The following is an 18,181-nucleotide window of genomic DNA, read 5'->3' as shown; positions in this document are numbered from 1 at the left end:
AAACAAAAACCCAGAAAGCAGCACCTCTGCAAGATTTCCCTGTGTATCCTTGCATTTTTGCAACTCCATGATCAATTGACAGGGAAAAGATCCAATTGATAGAGTGTCTCAAATTGTTCAAACATATAGAACATGAATAATAATTATTTTCAAACTCTTGTTCAAAGGAAAACTCACTGACATGAGACAAATGACTTTTGGCAATTGCTGTCAACATTTTATTATAAAAATGCTCATACATACAGCTTTGATTTGTTAACATTTTAATGAATATGACTTAACACATATCTACCCATCTTTCCATTCCTCTACCCATCCCTCAGCCCATCTTATTTTAGACGTATTTCCAACTGAATTGGAGGCATCAACATACTTCCTGCTGAATAGTTTAGCAAGACTAACATTAACTATAATTCAATATTTCTTTATAAAATTTTCTTCTAAAGAAGAGTGACATAGAAGAAAATATGTAAATCTTAAGCATAAGTTTACTAACTTTGAAAAGTACATACACCAGCATAACCCACCCCCTTTTCAAGATCTACACTATTATGTCACCGCAGAAAGTGAACTCTCCCTCTTCCTAGACAATCCCTTTCTCATGGCAGGTTAATTTTGCTTATGCTGGAATTTCGCATATATAGATGCATGCCACGCCATAGGTACTCTTTTGTGTCTGCCTTATTCTGCTCAACACAATGTTTCTGAAATCATTCCCATTGTTGCACAGATCTCTAATTCAATCCTTTCCATTTTGGAGTCAGCATATTCTGAGTTCAACCGGTTGAATGGCTATCTCCGTTTAATTCACCATCTTGAAACATTTAAAATTAAGATGCTTTCCAAGAATATACAGTTAAATCCGAGGAATCAATATAGGAATGTTATCAGAAGGTGTTGGAACTTACTCAGGTGAAGTCTTTGTCTTAATTTATGTAAGAGTCTAATGGAATTAATCTCAAGAATCTTAGAGAAATCCCCAACTATTCATGCCATTTTTATGATCTCTACTTTGGTTATTTTTAAGCACTAAAATTTGATACTTATTTCTGAATGAAATCATCTCTTTATTGTATTTTTTTTTTACTTATGCTGATCTTTAAATGGCAAAGATTCATGTAATCTAAGAAAGAAGTGTGATTCAGAGGGATTCTTTTATCATATGATACATGACAAATAAATACAATGTCATATTCAATTTAAAAAATAAGTAAATATAAGTAAATGAGTAAATATAAGTAAATAACTGTAAAGAAAAGATAATTACTTTACACCTAGCTTGTCTAACCCACAGGTGACAGGCCACATGTGGCCCAGGACAGCTTTGAATGCAACCCAAAACAAATGTGTAAACTTTCTTAAGACATTATGAGTTTTTGTGTGTGTTTTTTTAGCTCATCAGCTATTGATAGTGTTAGTATATTTTATGTGTGGCCTAAGCTGAAGAAAATTCTCCTTCTTCTAATATAGCCCAAGGAAGCCAAAAGATTGGACATCCCTGCTTTGGACCAAGAAAAAAGGCACACCACATTCCCAAAGCCTAAGAAGACTACCAGCCATGCAAGAAGCATGAGACTGGGAACTTCCAATCTTTCTTGAAACAGCAGAATCCCCTGGTGATATCTGAGGGTCTGCTTGCTTCTTGGAGGAGGCTGAAGGTTTCTAAGGATAATTATTTGTGACTGAAATATTGTAAATGTCACTGACCCTCCTCATTATTTCAACTGTTATTATTCCAGGTCATCAATTTTCTGCCTGACCATTTTCATCCTGGGCCTGACTTTTTTTTTTTTAATTCCTTAGATGCTTATCATTGTTTTTGTGTTCCTGGGAATCATTGCATTTGCCATTTTCTTCTGGAATACTAGCCTTGATATGAGTATGCTGACTTCCTGTCATAAGAATTATAAAAATAGCTGCCATTTACATTATGACAATTAAATAGGTTTGTGTTTGTTTAGTAGGATGTCAACAGAGCTTTTGGTCAAAAGTAAGTTTTTTTGTTTGTTTTTGTTTTTTACCTTTGTGCTCTTTATCCATGAGGGCAAAGATCATGTAAAACAATTTTGAGCATATAGTAGTTGCTTAATTAATAGGCATTGGATGAATTATTAATTTGTGATAATAATTCTTTCCCCTCAAATCTGATTGTTTGTTATTATGTTAATTCTGAGTCCAAAAACACAAACATTTTAAGTATTGATTTCTTGGATTTTTTAATGTGCTATTGTGCTTATTTTAAAGGCTAGTAAAGCTGATCTTCTAAACAATTGCTATTCTAGTAAATGTTCCTTCAATGGTAATGGAAGCCATGTGCAGACAAGACACCATGCAGCCCTTCAATAAGAGCTGGCAGGCTGACTGGATGAGAGGCTGGTTAAGGGGGCAGCTAGGAGGCTGGTCAAGAGGAAGTCTGAGAGGCTGGCACTCAGACCTCTCTGAGAGACTGGCTGAGAGGCTGTCTGGCTTAAGAGCCAGACAAGAGGCTGGCTGAGAGGTTGTATGAGAGGCTGGCTGCCTCAGAGGTTGACTGGTTGAGAGGCTGGCTTAGAGGCAGGCTGAGACGGTGACTGGCTGAGAGGCTTACGGACAGGTTGGCTGGAAGGCTGGCTGGCTAAGAGGCCAGTTAAGGGGGTCTTGGAAGCTGGCCAAGAAGCCAGCTGCCTGGATAGCCAAGAGGACACTTAAGAGGCTGGCCGAGAGGCTGACTTGGAGGCTGTTTGAGAGGCTTGTTGCCTGAGAGGCTGGCTCAGAAGCTGCCTGGTTGAGAGGCTGGCTTAGAGGCTTGCTAAGAGGCTAGCTGGCTTAGAGCTTTGCTCAGATGCTGGCTGGCAGGTTGACTGGCTGAGAGGCCACCCAAGGGTGTGGCTGGGAGGCTTGTTGAGAGGCCAACTGGGAGGCCAGTGGAGAAGCCGGCTGGAAGCCTGGCTGAGAGGTCAGCCGGGAGACTCCCTGAAAGGCTAGCAGTCTTGCTGACTGAGAAGCTGGCTGATAGGCTGGTCCAGAGGATGGCGGCATCAGAGGCTTCCAAAGAGGCAGGCTGGGAGGACGGCCTAGAGGGCTGTATAGGAGGCTGTGTGACAGGCTGGCTGGCTGAATGGGCTAGCGACTGGCTGAGAGAATGGCTGACTGAGAATCTGCCTGGATGAGAGAGGCTGGCTGCCTGAGAGGCTTGTTCAGAGGCTGCCTGGCTGAGAGGCTGACTTAGAGATTGACTGAGAGGCTGGCTGGGAAGCTGTTTGAGAGGCTAGGTGAGAAGATGACTGTTTCAAAGGCTGTCTGACTGACTGGCTGAATTAGAGGCTTACTGAGAGGCTGGTTGGCTGAGAGGCTTGCTGAGAGGCAGGATGTCAGACAGCCTGGCTGAGAGGCTGGCTGCCCAAACGGTCAGTTGAGAGGCTACCTGAGAGGCTTGCTTGCTGAGAGGCTGGCTGGCAGGCTGGCTGGCCGAGAGGCTGGCAAAAAGGGCAGCTGTGATTCTGGCCAAGAGGATGGCAGTCTGGCTGGCCAAGGGGTTGACTGGAAGGCTAAATGAAAGACTGGTTGCATGGCCAAACGGCTGGCTGGGAGGCAGGCAGAGTGGCAGGCTGAGTGGATGGCTTGCTGAGAGCCTGGCTGTGAGGTTGCCAGTCTGAGAGGCTTGCTGAGAGTATGACTGGCTTAGAACCTGGGAGAAAGTCTGGATGGGAGGGTGGTTGGCTGGGGAACTGGCCAAGGGGCCACCTGGGAGGCTGGCCAACCAGAGGCTGACTGAGAAGGTAGCAGATAGGCTGGCTGAGGGTGGCTGCCTGAGAGGCTTGCTTGCTGAGAGTCTGGCTGACTAGTGTATTAAAGGCTGGCCGTGTGGCTTGCTGGGAGTCTGGTAGAGGGGCTGGTTGTGAGGCTGCATGATAGGTCTTCTAGCTGATACGCTGGCAGGCTGGCAGGCTGGCCAAGAGACTTGCTGGGTGGCTGGCCGAGTAGATGGCTAAGAGGCTGGTTGAGAGGCTGGCTGCCTTGCCAGTGTAGAGGTAGGCTGAAAGGCTGGTCCAGAGGAGGCTGGCTGGGAGGCTGTTTGAGAGACTGGCTGGGGAGGCTGGCAGAGAGGCCAGCTGGTTGACTGGCTGAGAAGCTGCCTGGCTTACAGGCTGGGCTAGAATCTTGTTGAGAGGCTGGCTGGCTGAGAAGCTTGCTAAGAAGTTGGCTGGTTGGTTAGTTGGCTGGCCAAGCAATGCCGGGCCAGGATGCTGGCCTAGAGGACACCTGGGAGGTTGACCGACAGTCCAGCTGGGAGGCTTGCTGGGAGGCTTGCTGAGAGGCTGGTTGGAAAGTTGGGTGAGAGGCTACCTGGAAGCCTGGGTGAGAGGACAGATGGGAGGCTGGCTCTGAATCTGCATGGCTGAGGGACCGGCTTAGAGGCTTTATGAGAGGCTGGCTTGGAGGCTGTCTGAGAGGCTGGCTCTGAGACCTCCTTGCTGAGAGACTGGCTTAGTGGCTTGCTGAGGGGCTTGCTGGCTTTTTGAGAGCCTGACTAGCAGGCTAGCTGGCTGAGGCAAGTCAAGGGGGCGACTTGAAGGATGGTTGAAGGGCCAGCTGGCTCACTGGTCAAGAGGCTCGCTGGGAGGTTGGTTGAGAGGCTGGCTGATAGGCTGGTCCAGAGGATGGCTGCATGGGAGGCTGGTGAAGAGGCAGGCTGGGGGGCTGGACGTCAGGCTGTTTAGAGGTTTTAGAGGCCGTCTGGGGAGTCTGGCTGAGTGCAGGCTTTGTGGTTAGCCGAGTGGATGGAGGTGAGAATGGTGACTGAGAATCTGCCTGGCTGAGAGGCTGGGTTAGAGGCTTGTTGAGATGCTGGCTGGCTGAGAGGATTGTTGGGAGGTTGAGAGGCTGGCTGCCTGAGAGGCTAGCTCAGAGACCACATTGTTGAGAGGCTGGCTTAGTGGCTCGCTGAGATGCTGGTTTGCTGAGAGGCTTGCCGAAGGGCTGGTAAGCAGGCTAGCTGGCTGAGATACTGGTCAAGGGGGCATCTTGGAGGCTGGCCAAGAGGATGGCTGAGAGGATGGCTGGCTGCATTTCTGCCTGGCTGAGAGGCTGGCTTAGAGGTTTGCTGAGAGGTTGGCTGGCTGAGAGGCTTTCCAAGAGCCTGGTGGTATGTTACAGAGGATGGCTGCTTGACAGGCTGGCTCACAGGCTGCCTGGCGGAAAGGCTCACTTAAAGGCCAGCTGAGAGATGGGTTGAGAGGTTTACTTGCTTAGAAGCTAGCTGGCAGGCTGGTTGGCTGGCTGAGAGTTTGGTTGGTTGGCTCTCTTAAAGGCTGGCCAAGTAGCTTGTGAGGCTGGATGGCAGGCTCTCTGGCTAAGAGGTGGTCTGTCTGACTGGATGTCTGGCTGAGAGGCTGCCCGGCTGAGAGGATGCCTGGTTGAGAGGCTGGCTTAGAGGCTTGCTGCGAGGCTTGCTGTGTGAATGGCTGGCGAGGCTTGCTGAGGTGCTGACTGGCAGGTTGGCTGGCTGAGATGCCAGCCAATGGTGCGGCTGGGAGGCTTGCCAAGAGGCTAGCTGACTCACTGGTATAGAGGCCACTTAGGAGGCCAGTCAAGAGGCCAGCTGAGAGACGGGCTCAGAAGCTGGCTGTCCTGCTGGCTGAGAGAGTGACTCAGAGCCTGGTCCAGATGTAGCTGCAAGGGAGGCTGGGGAAGAAGCAGGCTGGGAGTCTGGCCTAGAGGCTGTCTGGGAGGCTGTTTAACAGGCTGGCTGGGGAAACCAGCTGAGAGGCTGGTTGGCTGGTTGGCAGAGAAGCAGGCTGAGAAAATGGCAGGCTGAGAATCTGCCTGGCTGAGAGGCTGACTGAGATGTTTGCTGAGACAATGGCTGGCTAACTGTCTTGCTGAGAGGCTGGCCATGAAGCTGTTTGGGAGGTTGGCTGAGGAGGCTGACCAAGAAGCCAGCAGGCAGGCTGGCTGAGAGGCTGGCTGTCTGGCTCTTCCAGAGACTGGTTGAGCAGAAGTCTGGCTGAGAATCTACCTGGCTGAGAGACCAGTTTAGAGGCCTGTTGAGAGGATGGCTGGCTGACAGACTGCTAAGAATCTGTTTGAGAGGGTGGCTGCCTGAGAGGATGGCTGAGAGGCTGCCTGGCTGAGAGGCTGTCTTAGAGGCTTGCTGAGAGGTTGGCTATCAGGCTGACTGAATGAGAGGCTGGCTAAGGTGGCACATAGAGGCTGGCCAAGAGAACATCTGGGAGGCTGGGCAAGAGGTTAAATGCATGGAAGCCTGGATGAGAGACTGGCTGGGAGGCTGTTTGACAAGCTGGCTGCCTAAAAGGCTGGCTCAAAGGCTGCCTGGTTGAGAGACTGGCTTAGAGGCTTTGCTGAGAAACTGGCTGCATTAGAGGATTGCCTGGAGCATGGTTGGCAGACTGGCTGGATGAGAGGCTGAGCAAGGGTTTAGCTGGAAGGCTGGTCAAGATGCAGTCTGGATGGCTGCCTGCCTGAGAGGCTGCTTGCCTGGGAAGCTGGCTGAGAGGCTGCCTGCCTGCAAGTCTGGCTTAGAGGGTTACTGAGAGGCTGACTGGATTAGAGGCTTGCCTGGAGGCTAGCTAGTAGGCGGGCTGAATGAGAGGCTAGCTGCTTGAGAGGGCAGTTGAGAGGCTGGCCAAGAGGTTGGCCGGGAGGCTGTTTGAGAGGCTGGCTGCCTGAGAGGCTGGCTCAGAGGCTGCCTGATTGAGAGGCTGGCTTAGAGGCTTCCTGAGAGCCTGGCTGGTTGAGAAGCTTGCTGAAAGACTGGCTGGTTGAGAAGCTTGCTGAGAGCCTGGCTGGCAGGTTGGCTGGCTGAGAGGTCTGCCAAGGGGGTGGCTTGGAATCTTGCCCAGAGGTGGGCTGTTTCCCTGGTTTAGAGGTCACCTCGAAGGCTCACTAATGGATCGCCTGGGAGGCTGGCCGAGAGACCCACAGGCTAGCTGTCTCAAAGGCCAGCTGGGAGGCTGGCCAATGGCTGGGTGAGAGGCTGACCCAGAAAAGGGCTGGGAGGCTGGGCTGGCTGAGATGCTGGCTGGCTGAGAGGCTGGATTAGAAGCTGAGTGGCTGGCTGGCTCAGACACCTCAGAGCCCTGGTCTATGGATTTTCTTAACTATCAACTGACTCTGGACAGGTAGGGCTCTAAGAATCTATAAATGAGCTCTAAATCAGGGGTTCCCAGTACATATCAGAAAAAAAGTCACTCATCCCGTAAACACAGACTAAAATTGAAAATAGAAACAGTCATGGATTGGAAGAATATCAATAAACCCTGAAAAGAAACAGCACTGCTCCTTTTCTTCAAGTCGTATGGACATTTAAAGTTCTGTAAATTTATAGCTACTTTAACTTTCATATCTGCCCAGGTACTATCAATATGTATGAAGAGAAATGGGCATAAAATGACCAGAAGTACTGAGAAAAGGTGAAAGTATCAGAAATTAACTGAAAAGTTTTAGGGTTACACCTAGAATGTCAGAAGAGTACGACTACATGGAAATTTAATTTACTAATGGAGTTATATTATATAGTCCACAATAAACAATTTAAACAAAAAAAAACGAAGCTCCAAAAAATGTAAATAAATGTTGCTTTTCTTAAAGCAGATCTCATGGTACAATATTGATTAATGAAGACATAGCCAGAAAATGTCTGCTCTCATCAGCACATATAGCTCCCATTCTAAAATGTTATTAGTGTTTTCTCAAATGAAAGAAAGATAAAGCCTTTGTGCTGACTTAAGGTGGGAAGGGGAGTTGGCCCGTTTGCTTTCTAGGCTCATCTTTTCAGTTAAAAGTAACCAAGATGTTAGAGTGGGGCAATGTTCACAGTCAGTGGAGGAGACTGAGCTCCACCATTCTCAGGGGAGCATCTAAAAGACATTCAGCTGCGGCATCTGAGAAAAATAGGGTCCTGCCACCAAATGAGACACATGTTCTCTGTAGTAAGTACTTAGAATTATGTTTCCAGGAAACATAATTGTCACCCCACCTGAGCTCTCAACCCCAAAAGGAGAAGCAGGCTGTGTGGATTGTGCAGCAGAAGTGGCTACCTTCACAGTGAGCTCTCCAGAAAGTTCTCTCTAGGCCCAGTTGTCCCTGGGCTGGCTCCTGACTCTTGTGTGTCTCCATGACTCTGCTTTTCCATCATTTCCCATCTAGAAGACACACAAAGAATTCACTTGAAGAAGAATTAAAACACCAAGTTCTTTACTAGACACTCAAAACTTCATCTTAAAACAAAAACATCCTTAAAAACGTCCATCACAGTTACCTACCTGCGCTGCTTGTAGACAGCCTTCCTCTCGGCCATCTCCCTCTGCAAGGTTTGAGCACAGAGCTGTGGGGAGAAAAATACATCCACTTCCTGACCTGGCAGACTAAGCCCAAAAGCAAGGGGGAAAAAACTGCTCAGTTGTCAAGGGCCTTTCTTACAGAAGGGACGATCTGAAAAAAACCAACATATGAGAAATTGTATGTTGAGAGAGTCTAAAGGGCATGGCATTATCCACATCAGCAGTGAAGGATCCTGTAGCTGCAGAGAGGAAGGCTCCTTACCTTGCGTCTGTAGTAGTTTTCTACTCACCACCAAAGCTCTTGGGTGTCTTGAATTATTTTCCTATGGTTTAGAATCACTTTCATCAAATAAGCACCATTTCAGTATGATTTTTAAATAATCTGCCATGTTTCTGTTATCCTCACAACTGCACCCTTACACTAGCTACACAGAAAATGTATTTCACAGGGTTTTCAAAGTACAGTATGATCAAAACTGTTGCTATAATGATTCCTCCTCTTTTACTTCATGCCTGCTGGGTTCTGAGTTGACAATGTCCTTACCCACTGGGCACCATTGGGTACCTCATCCTTCATTGGGCATCTTTGATTATAAAGCTCTAGTCTCCTTGTATTAATATCCTTGCCATATTTCACAGAGTAGAAACAGCTGGGCACAGTCTGTTTGAAAAAATGTGGTTGATCCTACAACACGCTTTTCTAAGAATGACGGCGACGGATACCAGCCCTAGAATGGCAGAAATGAACTGAGTTTCTACACAGTCTGACCCGACTGGGGTCAGGAGATGTTTTGCTACTTCACGTTTTGGTCACTGGTAAATCTGAAGGTATTTTGCTTTCTCTTGTGTGAATTCTCTCTCTCTCTAAATACGTCTTCTGACCACTTGTTTGTATTTCTGTCTTAACTGGGTCTAAACATTGTACAAAAGTTAAAAGCAAAACACTCCGATGGAAGTTTCCCATGTGGCTGGTGTTCAGTTTCTGAACTCACTTGAAGGTGTGTATTTTTTCCATAACCAATTTCCCTTTTTCCTCCACCTCTGATAGCTGCCTCTCTTTTTCTGCTCACTCACATTCTTTCATTCTCAGCTTCCTGAGATGAAAACGGAGGGAAAGGCACACACATGATCCTCTTGCCCATGTGGGAATCTTTCTGCCATTCTGGCATCTGAAGGCCATGATTCAAAGGTCCCCCACAGCCTTCCCATACATGAAACAACTGATATTCAACAATAGGGAGGAAGAATTGACACCTCCCATTGACAGATTAAAAAAAAAAAAAAAAAAAAAAACCACTCTGGCCTGCTAGCAAGTCACCTGTCATTTCCAGCTTGTCTTTGTGGCTCCATAGTCCTATTCTTAACTAAATGAGCACTATTAGAAGCTATTAGAAGCTTCTATGAGATGCACTATGTGTACTTCCGGGGTCAGTCTTGTGCTTGACACACTGAAAGCTCATTTTAGTTCAGTGTGGAAAATCAGATCTCAGCAACTCATCACAACTAACTCCATCAAGATGGAGCAGGGGATGGCTCCTCATCTGACTCCTCCCATAGGAAGACCTGATTCTCATTTAGAGGCTGATGCCAGAACCCAGACAGTTAGCCTTTGAGAGATCCTTCCAGGACATGATGTCATTAACCCTGCAGTTCACTACTGCATGTTTCCATGATTCAGGACTGGAACTCTGGTCATCGACCTGAGGGCAAGAAGCTGTTCTTCCCCTTTCCAGGGCAAACTCATTTCCATACTGTGGGGACTCCAATAGATAGCATAACTTCCTGGCTATGCCTGTTGGACCTCCAGGCTCTCTGCTGCAGATCGGTGGATCCGTCATTTACATTTCATGGCTTTGAGATAGACTTGAGAAAAGACATCTAGGAAATAATAACTGAAAAATGACGTGAGTATACTTCACACCTGAATTGTACACTTCGACATTGTTAAGATGGTAATGATCATGTTATGAATGTTTTATTATGAATATTTTACCACAGGTTAAAATGTTTAACAATCTGAAAAGGAAGTAATTATCTTCAGTTCTCTGAGTTCTAGAATTTGTAACATTTCACCTCCTGCTCCTTCCTGATCTGTAGCAGAGCGTCTTATTCTTTTCCTGCTCTATTCAGGGGTCATGTTCCCTTCTGTGACAAAAACATTGCAAATATTTTAAAAAATAATTACGGAACTTAACCTAGAAATTTATACTTCAAATTAAAATATGGATAAAAAATACAAACTCACAAGGGGTTGGGAAGCCAAGATCTTTTAAAAAATATTTATAAATTTGCATTACGCTATTTGTAATATATCCAAAAATATGTCCACACTGTATGGAAGAATGAGAAAAATATAAGAAAAAAGTCTTAGGGTTATAGATGACAATATGACATAAAGACGTGTTTACATATACACAAAACTGAGAGAGGACAGCTGCTGTAATAATAATACCCGGGTTATATTTCAACAAAAATAAACACAGACTGTTGTTTAGCCCAAGTTTATAAAAATGTTAACTTTTGAAAATTAATGTTCACTTTGCTGCTGAAACTAGCTGCACTTCATGTCACATTTTCAAAGTCCATAAAGATTTGCATAACATAGTCTTCCTGGAATTGTAATTCAAACTGAGAGAATTGAAGTTAGTTAAAAACGCAATACCAAGACACCAATAACAAGAGTTCCCCTTCATATTTTAGAGCATTGCACCTAAAGCAATCAGTAGCAACCTTGGAAATCCATATGGAAAACAATACAAACTTTCTGGAATGTATAGCCACTGCCACAAAAGGCACACATATTATTTTACAAACATTAGATTTACAAGTATTGGGGGAGAAAATGAATACAAATGTAATTCAGACCAATCCACATATCAAGACTCAGTTTTGTGCAAACAAAACCTCTCTAAAACGCAGCCTCCGAGCTCTGTAGCAATTTCATCTTCAGCCTCACAGTGGAGGTGAGTGCAGCCTGGGCTCCTGGGAGGGACACACTCTTTCTGAGTAGCCTCTGTCTGAAAGGGACCAGAAGCTCTGGGCACAATGGTTAAAGATGTGGATCAAATGCACAAGAAGGACAAAGGCCATCTTGTCATTGGCCAGGAAAACCTCCCCCATCTTGGGCTCTCTTGTCACATCTGACAACTATCTGGATGCAGTTTATCAGTAGTGGGCTTCTACCTACATTAGACCCAATGGGGCCAGTAAAGCTTGGGTTCTGACAGTCGATGGCCATGAGCAAGGGTGAAGGTGGAAAATGCAATGAAGGAAATTTACAAAGTCTTCAAAGGTGAGGTAGGCAAAGAGAGTTTAACTGATCCATGAAAATGCAGCCAGGTAAAGGGAAAAAAATTCCAACAAAGATTATCAAGTCATTTCCTCCTTCATAAGCTCAAAAGAAAGAACAGATTCTTCTTTGATTGGAGGTACTCATGTGAGGTGATTCTGCCTCAAGGCAGTGGCTGCTCCCCATCACTAGACTTTTCCAGATCCCTCCCTAAGAATCTAGTGGATGCTGGTCAGAAGAAATACTCTCATCTCTATAAGGTCACCTTTCTTGAGGGTAGCAGTGAGGTTTTATAATGTGAGAGTGAACACTTTCAAAGTGAAAACCTGTCATTTCTTTATATTTGGACAACCATAAGGACTTTAAAAACATTTCTGATTTGAGTAAATCAATGATCAGCACTCGACACATTTACAAAACAAAGGACAATAGAGTTCTCATTCACATCCTGCTCATGTCACTCCTAGTGACTCCCATACTGCAGACATACCCAAAGAATACAGCCCTTTATTCTGTCACCTGATGGGCTTCTCAGTTTCCCATCACACTAATTTCACACAGACTCCCTGGAGGCAGCTCCCAAGAGCAGAAGACATGGATGAATCAGAAGTTCCTAAAAAGTTATCAAACTGGATGATACAGAACTCAAGTGACATTTCACTTTGTTTTTGTTTTGTCTGAGACAAGGTCTCACCCTGTCGCCCAGACTGGAGTGCAATAGGGTGATCGTGGCTCACTGCAACCTCCATCTCCTGGGCCCAAGCAATCCTCCCACCTCAGCCTCTCCAGTAGCTGGGACTACAGGCATGCATCACCAGGCCCAGCTGATTTTCTTTTGGAATATTTTTGTAGATACGGGGTTTTGCTGTGATGCCCAGACTGGTCTTGAACCCCCGGACTCAAGCGATCTGCACACCTTTCGGGCCTTAAAGTGCTGGGATTGTAGGTATGAGCTGTGTAATTTCATGCCTCATGACACAGCCCAACGAAAAAGAAGAAACCCTGTGGGTCCAGTATCTATTCACATGGGTGGACTGATGGCTGGAAAACCCCAGCAAGAGAAGCCAAAACAGCACCCACTACACCCGCATGTCTTGGTCCTCTCAGGGCACCCTGAGGTGGCCAGGACAAAGGTGGGGGTGGCTTAGGGCTGGGGAAGGGAAAGGAATGGGGATGAGAGTGGGATCGCAGTTGAGGTGGAAGAGAGAAGTGAAGGGAAAAGGAGGGAAGGGAAGGGTGGCCGTTGGGCACCTGGAGGAGGAGGAGGAGAAGGGGCTCTGGGAAAGTATCCAGTTCAAACTAAGCCCTCAAGCACTGGTTGGAGGACCAGCTACAAGTTAGTGAGAAAGTCGATCAGCAAGGCGATGGGACACGCTGGGCAGGAGAGCGGGAGGCTTAGGAGCAGCTGGAGGAAGACCAGGGCTCTGGGTTCTGCCAAACCTTCTCCTGTCTGGTGCTTCCTTAGCAACCCCGGGGCATTATACCTCCTCTCCATCAATCCCTGGCCCCAGAATGTGGTGCCTTACAGTGGACATTCCATGTGGTGCCTGAATTCTTCCACACCCCCTCCCCAACCTGAGAACCCAAGCACCATCCCAAGGACAGATCCTCTCTGGAACCTTCTCAGACCTTCAGATTTCTGGTCCTCCCCAACCCAGCTCCCTATTCCTACTTCTGGTCCACTCCTTCTTTCCTGAGCTTGGCTGCAAAACATAAAAAACAAATGATGGCAGGAAGAACCTCATGTACAAGCAGAGCACGAGACTCCATAGCCCCCTCTCAGCTATTTACAAGCAACAAAACATCAGTAGGATGCAGAAGGTCTGAATAGTGAACCCTCTCCAGCACATACATGTACCATCCATCCATCATCCTTGTATCTTGGGAACAAATGTTGGCGATACATTCATTTTAAGCAAATATGGTACATTTACAAAAATTAACCGGACTTGTTTTGTTAGTCAAGCAAATCTCAATATATTTAAGAGAAATCAAATCACATAGCATATTTCTGATCATATAATTGTGTGAGAAACAATGATAAAAAGCTAAGCAAAAACTTTTATATGCTCGGAAATTAAAGTGCCCTTATAAGTAAGATATAAACATGAGAAAGAATCCAGAATGAAACAAAACTGCCTTTGCACTCAATGACAGGATCATAATATGGCAATAGAATGTTTCTCTCTGGCCTGGGTAATCCACTTTGTGGCACAAGGTTGTGTGGTCTCAAATCACCCCAACCCACCTAGGTATTTTAACATCTGAAATGGAGTGATGATGTCACTAATCTGTGTCATCTTACTGCCTGTGAGTGTGGACTTTAAATTTTGAACCCTAATAAGGGGAAGAAAACCAAATTGATTTCCATGGCTGACCTCCCAGGGATGTCCAAGGATTCTGTACTTTTCAAGAGACAAAGATCTTCAGCTTCTCTCCTGGGCCATTTGGCCACAATACCCAGAGGGTTTGGCTGCCTCATGAGTGATGGGTGGGGAGTGTCAGACAGGTAGACAGAACCCAGGGGCCCGGTGATGAGAACAGACCCCCACTGTCCATCACCTTTTCTGGCCCTGTCCTCAGCTAAATTTCCCAAAGGCCTTCTTCTACCTGATCGCACAGAATGTGCTTAAACTTACTCAGGCCTCTGGCAGCTTAAAACCACTGCTTGAAATCCCTTTACCATTTACTAGAACATAAAGTTATTGTAAACAGGAAATATTCTGTTGATGCTACAAATAGTCAATGCCTTTACCAAAAATAGAAAGAAACCCTAAGAAACAAGCAAAACAAAAACAAAACAGGTATAACAAAACACTGGAATGAAATTCTACCTGTATGCTGTTGCCTGCATAAAGAGCCCCAGATTTGGGTTGTATTAGTTGTAAAAGAAGAGATCAAGTGAAGGGGGGGTTGAAGTCAGATTAGCCCAAAAGTGAATGGTACAGAGTACTATGATGTCCATGAACGTTTGCCAGGGTCGTCTTGATTATAGCCCAAGCAGAGACAGGGAAAGAAAGGAGATGTGAGCAGAGTTTGAGGCCTCAAACAGGGGAGGTTATTCATGCAGCCCAGGAAAGGTTCCCAAAAGCAGGGTCAACCTCCTTTGCAGGCAGGTCCCTTATGGAAGCAGAGCCAGGCATCTTGGATTTGAGACCAGCTGTGTGACCCTGGACTGATTTCCTTCCATACAATGAGAGTGCCAGCGGCTGCATGCAAAGACTGTCTGAGGATAGGAGGAAGCAATCTGTTGAGCACCTGTGCACCTGCGTATCGTCACCCTCCAAGGGCATCTTTCCTTCCAGAACTCATGCCTTGGAAGGTCCTCGGACACTAAAGGCAGTGATGATGGTAACAGCAGTAAATCATCATTTACTGCCGAAGAGGGAGAGCCAAGGGGTAGGGCTTCTATGTCCTGAACAGGAATGAGTGTCTGGACACTCCTGGGGACAGCTGAGTGACCCCTGTAGGGCTCATAGGTCTCCTGGGGCAGGTCCATCTTCAGTGGCATTGGGCCTAGGCCGGGATGTTGAGGCAGCCACTGGAGCATCAGCAGTACAGGCAGGCACAGAGGCAGTGGATCCAACAGAGGTGGCAGGTTTGGGATGGTCTGGTAAGCAAGTAGTGTCACCAAGCCTGGCTGACCACTACCTCCCACAGAAGATACCCTGTCCCTTGCCTCACACTCCAGCAGGGCAGAGGCTGGCACCTGGAGCCTCATGGAGCATCCCTGAGACCTCTGTGTCATTAAATGGGCACTTGAGTCACTCAGGGCTATTGGAACAAGGAGGGAAAATCAGACCCCAAGATGTTTTGGGAAAGTGTTTAGCAAAGCACATAATACACCCATGACACATGGGCACTGATATTGTGGGAGCTAATATTTTATGAACTCCAACCCTAATCTGAGCACTCTCACCTGTGCAATCTGAAAGAAACGGGAGACTTTCAGGAAAGATAGTGTCTGAGTTTAACTTAAAGGAACTAAAACGTTGGAATTTTTACACTCCTTACACCCTTCCAAGTCAACTCTTTCAATGCTCCCATCCTTATCACTATCATGTGAGTAACTGGGGCAGTCAGGGATTTACTGACTTAATGTCACTCAGTCAATTCTAAGTTCACTGCTGATTATGTCTGACCAATCTCCTTTTTCCAAACTTCACTCTGTTTAATCTTGCTGGTGATAATTTTGTGCAGCTCTGGGACAAACTACACCCGGTTAAGGATAAAGCAAATCCACGGTGACTTAGTCCTGCTATCATTTCCCATCAATTCCCCACTCTTTTCCTCTGCCCCTCCACAGTCTCCCACATAGGCTGACACCATATGTTGGCCTTAATTGAGTCCCCAAGTATTTCAGGTTCTCCCGTGGACCCTTTGAAGGTGGATGTAGCCATGGGATTTGCTTTGACCCAGGAGATGTGAGTGGAAGTGAAGCATATAACCTTGAGGCAAAAGAGTTGGGAGCCATTGAGACTGACCACCCTCTCCTTCATCTCTCAGAGCAGCTGGCAGGTCCCACATGGAGGCTGCTCCTTTATTCTCGTGGCAGAATGAGGGGATATAGAGCACAGGGGCCAGGAGAGCCATGGAGGACATGCAGCATGAGCGGGAAAGAGCTTTCAGTGTTGTACATTTCCATTGTTTGGGGCTATTTGTTACCTACAGTGATACCTAGCCCATCCTAGCAGACACGCACCATCTACTCCACACTCTGTGAAGCGGGCTATACTATCTCAGGTTGTAGAGGGCATTAAGTGAAGTAAAAATGCATGTAGAGCATTGAGCCCATGGCCTGGCATGCACAGTGAGTACTCAGTGTCAGCCATGTAGCTTCATAATGTGTACTGTCAGTGCTCAAATAATGCAGCCAAGTATTACAAAGAAGGAAATGTAAACCTTTCTGCATATGTATTTCTTCAAACTTTATTTTCAAACAGATAGGATAAAACTATGTATTTTTTTCATAGCCAGTGTTTTTCTCTTAATAGTATATTGTTAAAATATTTTATCTCAAGATTTTTTGAGATTATCATTTTAAATTACATGATAATGTTCAATTTAGTGAATAATTTAATTATTATTATTGGATTTTTGTAGGTTGCACACAGCATTTAAAACAACTGAAGAAGAATAAAAAATAAGAATGTATTACCTATTGTAAAATTAATATGATTTTGTTAATTCTTTTATTCATATGTATAGGACATATATGTGTAATACAGAATGCATTTCTTATTATAAGTTATGTTAAAAAATAGTTTACGAGCTGTTGATTTGGATTTCCTTTTCAAATTTTGCAGGATTATTAATAACCTTTTTAAGTATTGCTGGACCCTTATCTGTTTTAGGTTAACATGTCAGCAATAATTCCTTTTGAGTTTCTGACACAAGATAGCGGTTTTCATCCAAATAAGTCAACTACTTCACCCCATCCCTAAGCCACTCAGATAGAAGAAAAAGCCAGTACTGTGACTGCCGAAGCTTCCCCAAGCATGGCCATGCTATGAGACGTGGGACAGCCAAGAACTGGGAACTGCTCAAGGGCACCAGGTCCCATCTGTCTGCACTCACTCACTTTCCTCATGTACTTGCATGGGGGATGTCACTGACTGTTCAAGGGCACCGGACCCCATCTGTCTGCGCTCACTCACCTTCCTCAGGTACTCGCATGGGTGTGTCACTGACTTTACGTGCTGCTGCAGCTCCTTGGTGAGCCGGCCCTGGTCATGGGACAAGAACTGTGGAGTCAGGACAATGAAGAGCTTCACCACCTGCAGAATGAGAACAGGGGCTCATGATGAGTGCCAATCTATTATATAGTTTTAAGAGAAAACGTTTGTCAAATTAGTGGGAAAAAAAAAGGTGATGTTTGAGTCTATAGTGGTCATAGAGCATGAGGGCTTCAGAAAAAAACAGGACCAAGTTCAAATCCCTGTACTTTGAATTTGTGCTTCATGCCATGCAAAATTACTTTACCCCTCTTAACCTCAGTTTCCTTCTGTGTGAAATGGAACAATGAAGTTTCATTCCTCATTCAGTTTCTGTCAAGATTTCATGAGATAATACATATAAAACATCCAACTCATTTAAATGTATAATCATTCCTCTCATAATTAGTAGTGGTGAGGTGGGAAATTAAAGAAAAATAAAATTAAAAAGAAAGAGAAATAAGCTTCCTTATATTAGGCTGACTTTTCCCAGAGGCAGCAACAAGCACAGCCCAGACCCAGAAAAAGCCTTGATAATACTATCTAATGTGCTCTGAAGACTCTCCCAGCACTCCCTCAACATAGTGAGAAAACAAAACAAATTTTCCTTTGTTTTATGGTATAAGTTTATAGATTCCTGTTCTCTGTTAGTGACTTCAAGTATTCTGTTTTATCTAAGTAGCACAGCAAAGGTCATGAGCCATCTGAGCAGACCTGAGTTATGGCCACCTGGGCACCATAGTGAAGGTTATAGGATAAGAGTGTGCCTAGGCAAACCTAGATAACAGACATCTGGGTTGCATAGCAATGGTCATGGCCATGTGTAATCCTGAGTTATGAATCTGTTACAATTTAAATAACTGCCTTTGTTCTGCCTCTGCATCCTTGCTTTTATG

This window comes from Theropithecus gelada, chromosome 20 (assembly GCF_003255815.1).
Source record: "Theropithecus gelada isolate Dixy chromosome 20, Tgel_1.0, whole genome shotgun sequence".
NCBI lineage: Eukaryota > Metazoa > Chordata > Mammalia > Primates > Cercopithecidae > Theropithecus > Theropithecus gelada.
This window is presented reverse-complemented; position numbering follows the sequence as displayed.